Source organism: Mustelus asterias, chromosome 15 (assembly GCF_964213995.1).
Source record: "Mustelus asterias chromosome 15, sMusAst1.hap1.1, whole genome shotgun sequence".
Classification (NCBI taxonomy): Eukaryota; Metazoa; Chordata; class Chondrichthyes; order Carcharhiniformes; family Triakidae; genus Mustelus; species Mustelus asterias.
In genome coordinates, this window is record NC_135815.1 from 48,334,856 (window position 1) to 48,352,259 (window position 17,404).

Here is a 17,404-nt window from a genome sequence, read left to right on the forward strand (position 1 = left end):
ATTCTGAGGCCTTTCCCTCTTCACCAACTCTGTTTCCTCAAGCATAGGTTCACCATATCTTCACCAGCCATCCACTTGGCCGTTAATCCAAAAGCCATTCTTTTCTCCTGCTTGACAAAACAGCAACTGGTCCCTCAAAACTGTCAGTCGAAATTGTCATGTGAATGATTTTTAAGTTGAGCACCTGGCTACAAATGATACATTCAATTTATTTTTGCAGAGGGGGGAAGGTTGCCCCTCTTTAGTGAGGGGTTGGTGGTGCTCTCCTAGTCAGTGGGAGGGACACCATTTCATATTTGTGGACGGAGGGGACCGGTCTCCAAACGTGAAGATTAGGGCATCCTTTAAAAACGGCACCCCAATCTCGCAACAGCGCAGCAGGCAAGGGGCTTCCCCGAGATAACTTCATTTGCATGAATCCCACCTGACAGATGCTGCCCGTGCCAGCGGGAAGAACTTTCATTTTCCCCCGGCGTGGGCACTTAGCCTGAAAACGGGAGAAATCCCCCAGGCATCTCTTCAGTTTGGATTGCTCAGATACTTGATTGCTACCAATATAGATCACACAGGATGGCACGTTGGTTAGCACTACGGCCTCACAGCGCCAAGGACTTGGGCTAAATTCCCGGCTTGGGTCACTGTCTGTGCGGAGTCTGCACGTTCTCCCTGTGTCTGTGTGTGAGTTTCCTCCGGGTGCCCCCGTTTCCTCCCACAGTCTGAAAGATGTGCTGGTTGAGTGCATTGGCCATGCTAAGTTCTCCCTCAGTGTACCCGAACAGGTGCCGGAGTGTGACGACTAGGGGATTTTCACAGTAACTTCATTGCAGTGTAAATGAAAGCCTATTTGTGACACTGATAAATAAACTTTAAAAAAATCAAATCAAACTGTTCAAATACTATTTTTCTTCTTTTTAATGTCTGCTGTTCTGCTTCTTCACTCAGGTTGCTAAATAGGGGATTCAGAACATATCAGACCACAAAAAAATTACACAATTCTCCAAATAAAAAATAAATTTACCTCAAAGTTGTTCATTCATTTTGAAGCTGCCTCGCTGAACTCCATTTGCTTGTATCAGGGGAAAAGTTGACTTCAATCTCTCACAAATACAAGTATGAAGACTCAATTGCAAATCTCTGTTGTTAGGACAGCGCAGGTTATATAAGTTGATGCAAGAAAGGTGTGTTTGAAATTAGGGATGAATGGGAGAGTATAGGCAGGAGCAGAGTATTTCCAGTGCTTGAGGGATCACGTACAAATATCTGACTAATTGAGATTTAAATTAGAGGGCAAGAGAATCTTAGTCACGCAATTGCAGAAATCTTGCTGGCTTTTACACTGGCAGGATCTTATGGTCCTGACGACAGTACACCCTGCCGCAGGTTTCCCGGTGGAGAGGGGCATGTTCAATGGGAAACCCCATTGACAAGGGTGGGATCGTAACGTGTGGGTGCTGGTGAGCAACGCACTGCTTCCCATTGCAGTGAAACACATCATGATGGGGAGGGCTGTTCAATTCTCTTTTAGGATTGGTTGCTGAGGCAAAAAAACTCACTATTCAAGATCAGATTGGATGGATGGATGAAGGACAAAGAGGGAATACGGGAAAAGGATTGTTGAATGCACTTAGAACAGTCGCTTGTATATTGCTGAGAAAAGAGACATGTTGGCATTCTTATGTGTATCCTGATGAGTACAAGTCGAAAAGCTTTGGCAACATATCTCACTTTGCAGCAATTAGAACTATTTGCTTGTGTGGAAGGTAAACACAGACAGACCAATTAGTTGGGTCCAAATGGCAGGTTTCTATGAGGAGGATCTTTATGGGGTCTACAGGAGTGGGCAACGTGGTGGGTATCTGGGCAACTGACTTAATTAGGCAGGAGCTGAAATTTTGCTTTCTCAATGGCAGGTTAAAACTTAGAAATGAATTCAGTGGCCTGTTTGTAACTGTCCCGTAACTCCTTCCTACCTGCAATACCTTTACTTGCCATGAAGACCTTCATGATAAAATCAGCAGTGGACAAGAATCATATGGCAACCTGTTCACACTCATTCAAAGATGGCGTGCAGGTGAATACATCAAGCGGCAATTCCCAAACTTTTTGATCAGCTTTGTCCATAACCTCAACTTCAAGTTTCTTCATAAATGGCTCGTGAAACACTGGGTAAGATTTTAACTGACACCAAGCCCATTCACTTCCGTGGACTTAAAATCGGGCACAAGACTAAACCAAAAGCCCTCTGAATATTGATGAAAGCAGTGAGCAAGGTTCTCCTGGTTTTGTATAAAGACACTCCCTCTTCTAGGTATGACACACAGAATTAAAATGCTACCTGTCCCTTTCTAATTAGTTGCGCAGACAGAATCACAGAATACTACAGTGTAGAAGAGGCCCTTCGGCCCATCAGGTCTGCACCAACACATGAAAGGCCCTGACCTGCCAACCTAATCCCACTTGTCAGCACTTGGCCCGTAGCCTTGAATGTTATGATGTGCCAAGTGCTCATCCGTACTTTTTAAAGGATGTGAGGCATCCCGCCTCCGCCACCCTCCCAGGCAGTACATTCCAGACAGTCACTACCCTCTGGGTAAAAAAGCCATTCCTCAAATCCCCCCTAAACCTCCCGCCCCTCACTTTTAACTTGTGTCCCCTCGTAACTGACCCTTCAACTAAGGCTGCTCCCTATCCACCCTGTCCATGCCCCTCATAATCTTGAACACCTCAATCAGGTCGCCCCCTCAGTCTTCTCTGCTCCGGAGACAACAAGCCAAGCCTATCTAACCTCTCTTTATAACTTAAATGTTCCATCCCAGGCAACATCCTGGTGAAACTTCTCTACTCCTCTGCACCTCCCACTGCCCTCCCCCCCACCCCCCACTCACCGCCCCCCCCACCTCCCCCCCCCCCCCACCCCCCACTCACCGCCCCCCCCTCCCCCCCTCCCCCCCACCCAGTCCATTCACGTCCTTAAGCATCTAAAGCATCTGATTTATTGGCCATAACAATCGCCTGAAAGCCACTGTTATCAGTGAAAACTCCACGTGTGCACACAGGAGCATTTCAATGCACATTGAGGTGGCCTTGCTTGGTGTGCGGAGGGCAGTATAAATGTGGGTTTCCGTCAGGAGATGCTGACACACAGGAACTGTAATTGTCATATATTAAAGAAAGAACTAGAATTTCTACAGTGTACTTCATAACCTCGGTGCTCCAAAAGCACTTTACAACCAATTAAGTACTTTGGGAGAGCAGATAGGCTGTAATATAGAAAACATGCCCATCAATTCTGCACCAATGTGATACCACAAACAGCTACAAGATAAATGAGCAGAAAAGCTGTTTTTCGAGATGTTTGTTGAAGGATAAATACAGTCCAGGACTCTGGGGAAAACTCAACTAAAAGCAGAAAGCGTTGGAAAACCTCAGCCGGTCTGGCAGCATCAGTGGAGCGAGAGACAGAGTTGGCGGGCAGAATTTACCCCCCATAAACATTGGGACCCATCCCCCCCACCACCACCACCACCACCACACCCCCACCTCGCTCACTGGCAGCATGTTCCCCCACCCCCTCCCCGACACAGGTCACTGGCATCGGGGCATTGGGGCCCTGCCAATGGGTCCACTTGCCTGACCCCTGACATGTGCACCCATCATGACACCCTTCATGCGCCCCCCTCCCCCCACCCCCATGCATGACCCTTATGCATGACTCCCCCTTCATAGCCCTCCATCATAGCGTCCCGGTCATGACTTCCACTTCGTGACCCCCACCTCCAGTCAGACCCCCACCTCCAGTCAGGCCCCACCCCCTTGGCAGTGCAGACGCCACCCTCATGGTATTGGCCTCGTTGCACTGCAATGATGGCACTATCTCCTTGAATAGGAGGTGATAGGACTCCTCGAATTGGCCTTACAATCTAAGGAGGGATGCTGTCATCACTTCCTGATACTCACAACTCTGCTGTTGGAGCTCCAGCAGCTCTGGGATAACCGGACCCAGGGGCTCAGCAGGTCCCTGAGCTCCAGCATCCCTCTGAATATGGTTCCCTGGGACATCCCTGCTGTCTCCACTTGTTGTGGATCTTCAGCTATGTGGTGCTCACCAGTGAGTGACCCAGAAGCCTGTCTACTTAGTGAACCCACCAAGGTGTGAGTAACTGCGGGGGAAGTTGTGATGCCTCTTCAATGGTGGAGTTGGAGAAGTCTCCCTCTGAGCTGTTGGAGCGCAGTGAGTCAAGGAAGCATGAGGATAATCCGGCCCGTTGACCTGGTTGATTGATCTGCAAGAGATGGGAGATAGTATCAATGTATTACAGGGGATACAGAGGGAACATTGAATACTCATTTGAGACTTGAGGAATGATAGAATATGTGTTGAAGATTCTCACGTTCGTCTGCTGCCCCCACTTCACCATCAGCGCAGGCACGCTCTTCCTCCTCCCCGGCCAGCTCGAGGACTCTCTTCCCAGATAGCATGAGGGTTCTGAGCTCCAGCATTACTCCAGCTGGGTGCGCTTGCTCACACTTGTTATGGTTGAGCTTGTCCTACAATGACACAGGCAGGAAGAGTGTAGGTGGAGTGTTGACATTGAAGATGGTGATGAGTGTGGCAGGCGTGGGGCTTGGGTGGGAGCTGGAGTGTGAGGAGCGTAGCAGCTACTGGGGGAACACTGGTGTTTGTGGGAGGGAGGGGGAAGCTGGTGCCTGGTGTTGGCAAAGGCCAAGGTGGCTGAGTGAGAGAAAGGGTTGGGGGTGGGAGGGGTGTGTGAGAGGATCCAGTGGGAGACTGGGGGTGATTCATTTACCCTGATTGAGCGAAGAAGATCATTCATCTTCTTCCAACGCTGCTGTCCCGTCCTCCTATGGAGTGCGCTTGCGCTGACAGGGCTGCCACTGCATCCCAGCGGAGGTGGTGACCCTGCTGGGGGTAGAGTGTGTCCTGCCTCAGCTCCACTCCATCCAGCATTCTGGTAAGGACCCCTCCGAAAAGTGTGATGCTGACTTCTTGGCTGCCATTTCCTGCAGTTGTTGTTGAACAAGTGCTGGGAAGCCGTTTATATGGAGCGCCCCAGTGATTGCAGCAGTTAAGTCGTTCTGGGGCGGGCGAATCAGATGGAACATGCCACAGGTGCAGTGTGATTCTCGTGGGCATAAAAATGACTACTAATGAGGCATACGATTCGGTCCGAAAACATGCCGGTGCCATCGGCGGGAAACACTCCAGGCGCAATCTTACCAGCCGTTCACACCACACTCCTGCTACAGCGAGGTTGGAGAATTCAGCTCTCAGCCAAATCTCCGTTCACTGCAGCAGTTTAGGAAAATCCCGCTGGCGTGAACAGCCGTAACATTCCAGCCTATGTTTTTCACGCCGGGACCAGCGCTCGGCTAATTTTTGGTAAGATTTCGCCTGTTAACTTTTCACTCTCCGCGGATGATGCCAGACCCGCTGCGTTTTTCCAGCATTTTCTGTTTTTATTTCAGATCTCCAGCAGCTGCAGTATTTTGCTTTCATTACTGAGGAGGACTCTTCAGCTCGTCAAGTGGTGCCATGGGATCAATTACAATCACTTTAGAGAAAAGATAGGGCCGCAGTTTGGCATCTGATCCAAAAGGTGGCACCTCGAATAGTGCAGCATACCCTCTGCCATGCACTGAATATCGAGGTTATGTGGTCAAGTCTCTAAAATAGGACTGAACCCACAACCTCCTGATGGTGTGGTAAGAGTGCTGCCACTAAACCAAGCCTGATAGTTATTATGGTCTGGCCTTATCGTGATGATATTTAGTTTTACTGTGTGTTGCACTTACATTGAATATTACAATCGGGTTTAGTATTAATATTATCATATTGCTGTGGGTTTTATAGTACATCTTCATGGTAAAATTATGGTTTAATTTTATGAAACAGTTTTATTGCATTGTTATTGGGTTTTATGGCATCGCTGTTGGATTTAATAGTAATTTTACTGCATTGTTGGAATATTATGCAGTTTATGATGTTGATAGTTTGTTTTACACCCAGTTTTACAGCACTTTGGCCAACTAATTTTGCTAAGTTTTCTGGTAAAATTTCATGATGTTCTACGCAGTCCATACTTCACTATTTGTTCTACAATCCTTTCCATTACAGTATCTACAGTATCTACACTTCAAATAATTGCTAAAAAGGTAAAACAACAACATTAATATTTATCCAACATTTTAACTCGCTTCTTGCAAATGTAGAAGTTTTTTTCTATTTGCTCATGGCATTTGGATGTCGCTGGCTGGGACAGCATTTATTGCCCATTCCTAATTTAACTCAGTGGATTATTCACAGAGCTTTTAAGAGTAAACCAGATTGCTGTGGGTCTAGAGTCACATGGAGGCCAGACCAGGTAAGGGCAGCAGATTCCCTTCCCGGAAGGGCATTAGTGAACCAGATGGGTTTTTACGACAATCGACAATGGTTTCATGGTCATCATTCGACTTTCAATTCCAGATTTTTATTGGATTCAAATTTCACCATTTGCCCTGGTGAGATTCCTGGGTCTCTGGGTTACTAGTCTAGCGATGATACGCTGTACCGTTGCAAATCCGCACAATTAGGCTGTTCTTTCTGCATTAATGCAACAGACACTTTTGAACCTTTGCACATATCTTCCCAATTTTCCAGGCATTTTGGAGATAATTCATTGTTTCCGGTGCAGGAGGCGACAGAATTGCAATTTTCGCCCACAAACTCTGACTAACCCCTCCAAACAAAATCGTAAACATGACCCCTTGTGAGCCACTGGGGAAAGTTTCCCCTAAACTCAGGTGAACCCTTTAGAACCCTGCCTCATCAATACTTCTCAGAATTTATCTTTCTGTTTCCAGTGGCCAATATTCTAATTGTACCTCTGGTGGTACAGGTGGCTGTCATCAGCACATAAAACTGAGAACCCTCAAACTGACCCTGGTCATGTCATGGAATCCCTTCCATTTCCAATTTCCCTTCCAAGTCACATAACATCCTGAGTTGGACCTGTATCCTGGAATTCCCTGTCTCGTAACAAAGACTCAAGGAGAAAGCCCACCAACGCTTTGTCAGGCAGTTAGGAATGGACAATGACACCCACATCCGAATAACAAATATGAGGAAGCATGCACAGCAATGTCTGCTCTTTAGAGGACTTTTCTTCAGAAATACAAATTTTAGGTAACTCAAAAGATGTGACTAAGTGACTAACCTCTGTATCGAAGCACTTAACCCTGTGAAGCATCGTATAACATGTCCAATTGCTTCACACAATGTCAAGGGATTGTTGTCATGTGAGAAAACATAATAAGCTTTTTTTCCAACCAATAATGCAGACAACAAATTGGATTGAAAAGAGAGGGATTGTGGGCACAAAATTTGCTTTAGGCAAAACGAGCAGTAATGAATTACCTGCATGATTTTCTTTACCATTGATTTCACTGGTTCAAAGTTTACACATTGTAATCTTTCAACTCCAGAGACCTATTGTTTGGAAACACCAGTTATTCAAATTTTTTTGAGCAGATTCATTACTTCATTTTAATACAGTATCTTACAAATGGAAACATGGAACAAACATGTACTTGGACAAACAAAACTATTTTAACCGTTGCTTTGTAATATTTTATCACGATTTTATGGTTCAGGTAAATATTTATATCTATGGTGTTTTACCAGTATGCACACTTGCGGTTATGCAGTCTAACGTCAATCTGTAATCCAGAAAATTCCAAAATCCAGAAATGACTGGGATCCCAGGCATTGTGGATTGAATAGGTTACAATGTATTATTATTCTATATCTGAAAACATCCTCCCAGGAAAAGTAGGTCTAAAACATTTTTTTAAAAACTTATGTAAAACTCTAGTCCTCTGTCAAGAGTATGAATGAATGAAGGTTCTGAGTTTAAAAACAAACTGTCCCTGAATTTCCATTGCCTTCTCCGAATTCCCTGCTCTTGTGCCGGCCGGAGATGGACATAAGTTCTGGAACATGTACATGGCTTTCCAGGGATTCCTCCAATTCCACCATTCGCAAACCCCTGTGTAAGACTTTTGAGAGAAAGGAATTACTTCCAGGACCTGTGACTCAATATGCATCCATACCCTCTCTAATTCCTTAGGTGGAGCAGATAGGATGTGGTCCCTGCCATTACACATCCTAAATCCACAGAGGAATTAACTTATTCTCCACACAATGGACTAAACTTCCTTCATGGGCAATAATCTGATTGAGTGGACCACGGGACTGCAGTGTATTAAGTGCTTTGAAATTGCAATATGTACATATTGTTTGTGTGAAACTACCACATAGAATGGCAGCAGCAAAGGGAGTCTGCAAACAGAAGCAGAGGGTGAAGAAGCTAATTTAATAAAAGAACCCATTATGCTTCTGCCATTTGAGTTCTAGTCTGTCTCTGGCTGTTTCTAATCCCAAGACCATCACACTGGCGATGAGGATAAGGCAAAATAAGAAGGGATGAATCTTATTACAGGGGTTTGCCTCCCCTCTGTGGAGAAAATACCATTTTATGTTGCGGACAGGAATTGAATCTGCAGAAACATAAGGGACACAAATTTGGGTCAAACAAGTGGGAAAACTTTAGAGACAAGTTTCATCATGAACATTGATGAAAATAGCATTGTCCATACTCAATTTACCCCCTTTTGTAATAAATCTGGAGCCATGCTCTATATTCTCACATTGGTGATAGTGGCTGCAATATTTCGAAGGGGTCATAGGATCCATAGAATCCTTACAGTACAGAAGGAAGCCATTCAATCATTCCTATCTGTATGACTCTCCGAAGGAGCATCCCACCCAAACCCATCCCTTTAACCCAATGCATTTACCCTGCTAATTCCCCTAACTTACACATCCCGGGACACTAAGGGGCAATTTAGCCTGGCCAGTACACCTAACCCACACATCTCTGGAACTATGGGAGGAAACCAAAGCACCTATAGGAAACCCACGCATACACGGGGAGAAGGTGCAAACTCCACATAGACAGTGACCCGAGGCCGGAACTGAACCCGGGTCCCTGGCGCTGTGAGGCAGCAGTGCTGACCTCTGTGCCACAGCGCCACTGCTTTTGCTATCACAGATGCTGAAAGGAAAAAGTTATTATTTTTCCATTGTGGCAGCGAAGAGTTCAAAAACATTTTTGAAATATTTACATACCTGAGTAAAATAATTACAATTCGGCTACAAAGGCACGAGTGTCCTATTTTACACCCAAGAGAAAAACGCAATATGGCCGGAATTCGAATTTGCGTGAAAACTGGAGTAATTCATGCTGGGTTTTTCAGTGGGAGTTCAGAGAAGAATCTCCCACGTTCCATGCACTGCAGAGGCCGCCTGTGTGAATATCTCTGGAGAGGCTGAAATCAGTGCACAGAGTGGGCCACTGCACGTGCGCCAATCTGTCAGTGCCAAGATCAGCACATGTGCAGTGGCCCCACACTGCCCACCTCCTGATTGCTGGCCAGACCGCAATCCCTGCAATGTTGGCTCTCTGGCTTCCCACCCCCGCCCCCCCCTCCGCCCCCCCCTCACAGCCTGATCGTTGGCCCCCCACGACCATTCCCAGGTCAGCCTCGAGCCCCCCCCCCCTCCCCCCCCCACCCCGCCGGCCCACCGCAATCTCCAGCCACCCCCACCCATTTCCCCCCCACCCCCCCACAATAGTAACCCACCCGTAGTTCCAACTCCACCAGCAGGCTGACCCCCCCCCCCCAACCCAGTTGCCCCCCAGCCCGCCCTGATCACTGACCTGCCTCCTTCCCCGACCGATTCCTATGCAGAATGGCAGCAGGACCTTCCACCCCCACTGATCACCCCATAGGCCTTATCCCAGCAGGCCCTGCGCCTATCAGGCTCCACCCCCATATGCCCCACCTGCTTGGCACTGCCCCATGCCTGATGGGCAGTGCCATGGTGCCCCCTGGGCATTGGCACTTTGCCCCTTGGACAGTGCCGGGGCACAGGCTGGCACTGCCCAGGTGCCAATGCCCAGGGGGCACTATCCCCTGCCGCCCAACCCCCTGGGGAGCTCTGATTGTCCCTCCTTCACTCCAGCAGGATCTGGCCGCAATTTCCCCCAAAGTGGGGATCGACTCGAAACCCAACTGGAGTGAAATTCTCCTGCCGGCCGTGAGATTCTCGTGGGCCCGGAGAATTCAGTCCCGGGCCTGCTAATAGCATTTAAATGATACTAAAATTATGATTTAAATATTTACCCCTCCTCCACACTGATTTCCGGTGCGGAGCAGACACCGCCGGAAATCCAGTGCTGGGAGACGTTATAGCGGGAAAAAAACGCATGCACGAATCCCATGCATCGCGTACAGTGGGATTCTCTCAGCCCGCTGTGCTCAAAAATTACTGCGGCAGGTTGGGAAAATCGCCCCCATGTGAAACAATCATCTTCAAATACACAAAACAATTAGTCAACGGGACAGTTGATCAGGATTGCATGCATGTGAGGCAAGTAACAAACAAGTACGGTTTTGGTGATATGGAACAGGATGAAAGGGACTAAAAACACAAATCATCAAAGGTTGTTCTCCAGACAGCGTTGCCAGAAAAACACTTGGAGTTTGTGTGGTGGACCTCAGTTGTGCCTTTGTCCTATATGGACCACCGTTGTGTGTGCTTGTCATACGTGGACACATCCCCTTCCAGTTTGGTTCCTCCCCTCGGCACCTAGTATAAAGGTGGCTGTCTCCTCCCCCTTGTTCAGTCCAGGTTGGTTATTTGTTGGGATCTGCTCCTGATTCTGTTGTGAATAAAAGCCTACACTTGTATTGGCACACCGGTAGTCTTTTGCCTTATTGATAGCGCATCAGTTTGCAAGATCACTATTGCTTTCTGAGTCCAGGGCTAAGGAAATGGAGGCTGCCAAATACCACACTCCGCGTTCAACTCCTGTGATCACTATTCACTGATCCAGTGCCAGGAAGATCACCTGCAAAGCAATAACAACAGTCTCCCAGAGTTATGATGTATTCAAACAATGTTTCCCCTCTAGCGATGCTTACCCTTACAAGACAGAGTATTCTACTTCTCGTAAACAGTGCATTGCGTGAGGGAAACCTAACCTCTAAGCCTGTGTTTGTTGTTCATCAGAAAAATCAGACAGCCCATAATGAAGGTAAGCAATTCTCATTGCATTGAAATCAGTGGTGGGTTTTACAAGGGGCAGACACTCTGCCTGATTACCAAGCTGGGTCTGAGGATGAAAATATTCCTCAATTTTTCTTCATATCTTCACCACTCTTTGAGAAACATTGCCACGAGTAACCTTCTCTCAGAATAATGGTGATTCACACTCCTCCTTTCCTCACATACCATTCAACATCCAGGAGCTTCATTAATTCTGAAAGAGAATCCTGCTCTTTCAGTCGTAACCATATACATAAACATCATCCTTTGGAGACATTTCAGAAGTTAACTTTCAGGAATGATTTCCATGCGGGGGAGGAGAGTTATTCCATGGGGGCAGAGATACAACTGTTCCATAATAAAGCACTTTCCAAACTGTGCAAAAATATTTGAATTGTTTTTCTCTCACATTTCAGGCAGAAAGTTTTGCAACTGGTAATTTGGTAAGCCTGAAATATTTAACACATAGTATCCATGTCTAGCATATTGGTTACTAAGAAAACCATGCCACTCAATTGGTTGGATGATAACTGGGTGGGATCAATTTTGTAGAATTATCTACTGGGCAATATTAGATGTGCTCTCCAAAATACTTCAATCGTAAGGGGCAACAAACCATGGGAACATACTTGTGATTTCCTGCAAGCACTCTATTATTTATTTAGGTCAGTTTAATGGCTTTCAATAGCTGGTCTGACAGTATTAATTCTCTAGGGGTTGACTGTGAAACAAAGGGACCTCCGCGTTTGTCTATAGATCTCTGAAGACAGAAGGACATGTTAGTAAGGTGGTGAAAAAGGCATATGGAACACTTGCCTTGAGAATTGAGGCATAGATTACAAAAGCAGGAGGGTCACGTTGGAGTTGTACAGAACTTTGGTGAGGTTACAGCTGGAGCACTGTGCTCAGTTCTGGTCGCCACATTATAGGGAGGATGAGATTGTATTGGAGAGGGTGCAGAGAAGTTTCACCAGGATGCTGCCTGGGATAGAACATAGAACATAGAACAGTACAGCACAGAACAGGCTCTTTGGCCCATGATGTTGTGCCGAGCTTTATCTGAAACCAAGATCATTTAACATTTAAGTTAGGGAGAGAGGTTGTGTAGGCTTGGGTTGTTTTCTTTGGAGCAGAGAAGACTGAGGGGCGACTTAATCGAGGTGTACAAAACTACGAGGGACATGGACAGAGTGGATGGGGAACAGCTGTTCCCCTTAATTGAAGGGTCAGATGAGGGGACATAGGTTCAAGGTGAGGGGTAGGAGGTTTTGGGGGAATGCGAGGAAAAGCTTTTTACCCAGGTGATGGTGACGGTCTGGAATGCGCTGCCTGGGAAGGTGGTAGAGGTGAGTTGCCTCACAGTCTTTAAAAAAGTACCTGGATGAGCACTTGGCACAACATAACATTCAAGGCTACGGGCCAGGTGCTGGTAAATGGGATTTGGTGGGAGTTTAGGTGTTTCTCACGTGTCAGTGCAGACTCAATGAGACAAATAGTTTCTTCTGCACTGTATGATTCTATGATTCTATGACTTAGACCGCTCCATAACTATCTGCATAATATAAAGCATCCTAGATACAACAACAGTTTCCACTGATCTGGATAGTCATATCTTAACACAAGTACATAGGAACATAGGAATTAAGAGCAGAAGTAGGGAAATTCAACCCTTCGCGCCTGCTCCGCCATGCAATCGGATCATAGCTGTTCTCTCCCTGGTCTCAAATCCACCGCCCCACATATTCCCCATATCCCCTTATCCCTTTTTTTAATTAAAAAAATATCTATCTCCTTCTTGAAACCATTCAACAATTCAGACTCCACCGTGCTATGGGTCAGCAAGTTCCACAAATTCACCATCCTCTGCGAGAAGTAGTTCCTCTTCATCTCAGTGTTAAATCTACTGCCTCTGAACCCATACCTTTGATTCTTCAAAAGTAGACCAAGGAAACATTTAGTGAGGTGAGGCCAGATGTAATAAATAAGCCACAGTGTAGGAAGGCCATAAAAGGTCAAACTAAGGACTGAGCTTTATTCCTCGAGGGATAGAATGGAAGAAATACGAAGATGGATTTGATGCAGGGTATGCGAGTTGACCCCCTCCAGCCCCAGCCACCCCCCCCCCTTCCCCCTCCCACCCCTATGCTATCCATCTCCTGGCAACAGAATAACTTCCCCCAATTAAGTCGGAGGACAGAAGTGGCTGACATGGGATTCCCGGCCATCAGCAGCGGGATGTCAATTAGGCGCATCAATGAACCAACTAACATCCATTATTCCTGAACCAACCACAATTCAAGCACCTTTAATTTGGTCCATGGCGGCAGTTTTGGAGATGGTCTCCTAGCTACCACTTGGCACTGTGTGGCCAGCTGCAGCATCTTACCATTTCTAGGTGGGAAACAATGGCATGCAGATGAGGCCTGGGAGTTACAATAGGAATATTGCCCCACGACATTGTCAACCATTTTAATTAGAAATAAATCTCACCTAAATTTGTCATTGTGACTCCAGTCATGAGTTATAGCCACTTGTGTTTCACTTGCCATGTTTATTGGAGAAGAATTTACACATATTTTTCAAGACCCAGTTTCCTGTTTATTTCCATGGAAGTAGTCGGCCATTGAAAATGGCAACCCTTTTGTGTAATGAAGGCAAAATCGGAAATGATTAAACTGAGTTGCAGTAGGCCTGAAATAATTTATTTTGAGACAATTTCAAGACTAGGAATCAGTTTACTCGGTAAACAGGAGATAATCATAGCTTAGAACAACTTGAAAGAAAGTTTCCTCTGATTGCTATGCATTAGTCGCATTTTAAACTCAGCTGTCAAGCAATTAATAAATTAATTGTCATTACTCTCACGACTAATCATTTTAATCTTGGGCTTTGAGTGCACACTTAATTTATCAGTTACAGCAACCATTTTATGGTTGTTTTATCACTGGTACTGTCATCATCATCCAGTAAAACCTGGCACAAAAACCCAGATGATTTTCTCTTTTTACAGTTAACATACTGTGACACAAAAAAATCAGTTAAAATAAAATCCATTTGTACAGCAAGAACGGAGTTATTACTAAAACATGAGCAATTAAAGTAAGACAATTTTATCGGGTAATAGAGAAGATTTACCTTTCTTCACCTGCTTTTTTATTATTCATTCATAGGACATGTGCATCATTCGCTGGCCCGCATTTATTGCCCATTCCTATAGTTGCCCAAGGGCAGTTGAGAGTCAACCACATTGCTGGGGCTCTAGAGTCACACGTAGGCCAGACCAGGTAAAAACCACAGATTTCCTTCCCTCAAGGACATTAGTGAACCAGATGGGTTGTTCCAACAATTGACAATGGTTTCATGGTCATCAGTAGATTCTTAATTCCAAATTTCTTTTATTGAATTCAAATTCCACCATCTGCCATGGTGAAATTCAAAGCCAGGTCCCCAGAACATTAAACCGAAAGAGAAAATGCTGGAAAATCTCAGCAGGTCCGGCAACATCTGTAAGGAGAGAAAAGAGATGACGTTTTGAGTCCAGATGGCCCTTTGTCAAAGGGTTTATTCCGGCCACAGATTTCCCGGAGCTTTTTCCACTCCATGTTGTAACTTCACCAGCCAGAAGTGTTGCAGGAATCCCATTAATGGCAAAGCAGGAGTAGCTCCTCGGAAATTCCTGACCACTGCTCCTTTGGAGGCTTCAGTGATCTCCTGCCAGAGAACCTGTGTGGTTTCATCAGTAGCTGCGTGCAAGATGTCTGATTCATTTGAAATCTTCTCAAACTTCACTTGTTGCACTGGGGACAAGGATATAGCCGCAGACTTTTTTCAATTTATTCTTTCATACGATGTAATCTTTTTTGCAAAAAATAAACTTTATTCATAAAATATCTGAAAGAACATTACCAACATTTCAAACTAGCCATCACAGAGAGTGCAACAACATTCAGATTTTCTACTTTAATTGTGTTGCACTTTGATGTGCTTCAAAAGAGTCAAAACAACATTACAGTCATTTCCAAATGGTCACTACAAATGGTGGAATGATGTTTAAGTTAGCCACAGAGATCAAGTTGGGCTCTGAGGTGCTTCAATACAATTGTGATACATGTAATATTCACCGTATAAATTCAATGTGAGTCACACCTACTTCCTCTCACAGTCTCATTTTGAAAATTATAGTACAGCCTGGACACTGACATGCCAGCCAGGAACATTGGGCAAAATCCAACCAAAAAATGGCAGAGTATTGTTTCTGGAGAGAAAACTGGCGTGTTTCTCTCTAGACTCTAAACCTCTAGTCTTCGCCAGCAACCCCCCTCCATCCCGCCCACCACCCCTGAACAGCCATCGCTGGCATCCAGTATCTTCTGCCCGTCAGACCACTTCCAGCCCACAAACACCGTCCCATGAGGTTCCCACTAGGGCCCACCCAACAGGACAGTGCCAACCTGTGCCAAGGGAAAATGTAAAGGGGCATTGCCAGTGCACCACCTGGCCATGTCCCTTGCCCCCTGGGGACTATACCTATCTTTACACCCCCCCCCTCCCCCCCCTGGGGACACTCCACAACAGGTTCATGTCTACGTGAACATGCTGTGAACCTTGCCGATGAGGGTCTATACATGGCGGAAGGTCAAGATATGGCATGGGTTAACAGTATTGAAATGCATGCTAATGCACGGGCATGAACCTGATGACATTGCCGGCAAGAGCTGCGACTTCCGGATGTTGAGTTCCTGCCAGCAACTTCACTGACAGCGAACACAAGCTCACGATTTTGACCACTATTTCCAAAGTGTTCTTAACCTCGACTGCCAATTAAATATGCCAGCTGAGGTCTCAAAGGTGGCCACTAAGTCATTCACGTTTAGGTGAATTTGTGCTTCTGATTCACGTGTTTTATGCCTTATGCTCCATGTATCAGTGCACAAAGCCTTTATGTTGACCTGACCCTGTCTAACATTAGGCTTTGATGTGAGTTTTAATACAAGTTATAAATGATTGAATCCTTGCCTTTGTTTATAAATCCTATTGCATTTTGATTTTTAGTTTTGATATTATTGCCTATTTGTATTACCTTTCAACCTGCATTCCACCCCACCACCCCCCCTCCCCTACCCACCACCCACCTCAGTCTCCCAACACCAAACCGGTTGATTCAAAATCCTTTCTAGCTGCTCATTGAAGCTCTCAATTTAAACTTTGCTTGTGGCCCAGTTCAGGTGAAGTTTGTCCCAGTAGCGCAGCTTGTATCAGTGTGAGTGTCCCATTAAATGGAACCCTTGTTTCCACATCAATCCTTTCGCCACATGTGAACTTTTCTAATTTGCTTGTCTGTATGCCAATTTGCACATGGCTTAGAAAATAATGCGGAGATTATTATCCTCATTGCCCTGTCCGTTAATTTAGCTCCTATGTCCTGATATTACCTCAATTTCAATTTTAAAAATGTCCTTCAAACAACCACGCAACCTCAAACAGACCATTGTCCGCAGCAAACTACCCAGCCTTCAGGAGAACAGTGACCACAACACCACACAACCCTGCCACAGCAACCTCTGCAAGACGTGGCGGATCATCGACACGGATGCCATCATCTCACGTGAGAACACCATCTACCAGGTACACGGTACCTACTCTTGCAACTCGGCCAACGTTGTCTACCTGGTACGCTGCAGGAAAGGATGTCCCGAGGCATGGTACATTGGGGAAACCATGCAGACGCTACGACAACGGATGAATGAACACCGCTCGACAATCACCAGGCAAGGGTGTTCTCTTCCTGTGGGGGAGCACTTCAGCAGTCACGGGCATTCAGCCTTGGATCTTCAGGTAAGCATTCTCCAAGGCGGCCTTCACGACACACGACAGCACAGAGTCGCTGAGCAGAAACTGATAGCCAAGTTCCGCACACATGAGGACGGCCTAAACCGGGATGTTGGATTTATGTCACATTATCAGTAACCCCCACAGCTTGCCTCCTGGGCTTGTAGAATCTCACCAGCTGTTCTGTCTGGAGACAATACACATCTCTTTAACCTGTGTTGAATGCTCCCTCCACCCACATTGTCTGTACCTTTAAGACCTGGCTGGCTTTAGAGATTCGCATTCTAATCAGTATTCTGTAACTTGATTTCTGTGTCTGTGCACTGTTTGAGAGCAGATATCCACTCCATCTGACGAAGGAGCAGTGCTCCGAAAGCTTATGGTATTTGCTACCAAATAAAC